Here is a 955-nt window from a genome sequence, read left to right as displayed (position 1 = left end):
TCATGAAAATTAAAGTGACCTTAGATAGATCAGAGACTATTTGCTAAGCTAGATGGATTCTACTCATAATTCTCTGTCTGTTGCTGAGTGGATGATGGAAAGGCTTGCTATTGCTAAACTTGTTTCATCCACCATTATTAAAGCCTTGTTGAGGCTTTTGTTGATCCTTCCATGAGAAATTTGGATGATTTCTCCATGAGGGATAATAGGTGTTTCTATAGGGTTCACCCATGTAATTCACCTCTGCTATTGCAGGGTTCTCAGGATCATAAGCTTCTTCTTTAGAAGATGCCTCTATAGTACTGTTGGATGATTCCTTCAATCCATTCAGACTCTGAGAAATCATATTGACTTGATGAGTCAATATTTTGTTCTGAGCCAATATGGCATTCAGAGTATCAATTTCAAGAACTCCCTTCCTCTGAGGCGTCCCATTACTCACAGGATTCCTTTCAGAAGTGTACATGAACTGGTTATTTGCAACCATGTCAATGAGTTCCTGAGTTTCTGCCGGCGTTTTCTTTAGGTGAATGGATCCACCTGCAGAATTGTCTAGTGACATCTTTGATAACTCAGACAGACCATCATAGAATATATCCAGGATGGTCCATTCTGAAAGCATGTCAGAAGGACACTTTTTGGTCAGTTCCTTGTATCTCTCCCAAGCTTCATAGAGGGATTCACCTTCCTTCTGTTTGAAGGTTTGAACATCCACTCTAAGCTTGCTAAGCTTTTGAGGAGGAAAGAACTTGGCTAAGAAAGTCATGACCAGCTTATCCCAAAAGTTTAGGCTATCTTTAGGTTGAGAGTCCAACCATATTCTGGCTCTGTCTTTTACAGCAAACGGGAAAAGCATAAGCCTGTAGACCTCGGGATCAACCCCATTGGTCTTAACAGTATCACAGATTTGCAAGAATTCAGTTAAGAACTGAAAAAGATCTTCTGATGGAAGTCC

At 40.3% G+C, this 955-nt stretch overlaps 1 non-coding gene across 1 annotated transcript; it reads left to right on the top strand.

Annotated features, from left to right (window-relative positions):
• The first annotated feature begins 616 nt into the window (after positions 1 to 616).
• On the top strand, positions 617 to 724 carry LOC148545111 (small nucleolar RNA R71). The gene has a single exon (XR_015900984.1). It is a non-coding gene; the product is annotated as a small nucleolar RNA R71 (small nucleolar RNA).
• The last annotated feature ends 231 nt before the right edge of the window (positions 725 to 955 follow it).

The sequence above is a fragment of the Arachis ipaensis genome, chromosome B9 (genome assembly GCF_059453495.1).
Source record: "Arachis ipaensis isolate K30076 ecotype BB chromosome B9, ASM5945349v1, whole genome shotgun sequence".
Lineage (NCBI taxonomy): Eukaryota > Viridiplantae > Streptophyta > Magnoliopsida > Fabales > Fabaceae > Arachis > Arachis ipaensis.
This window is presented reverse-complemented; position numbering and strand designations above follow the sequence as displayed.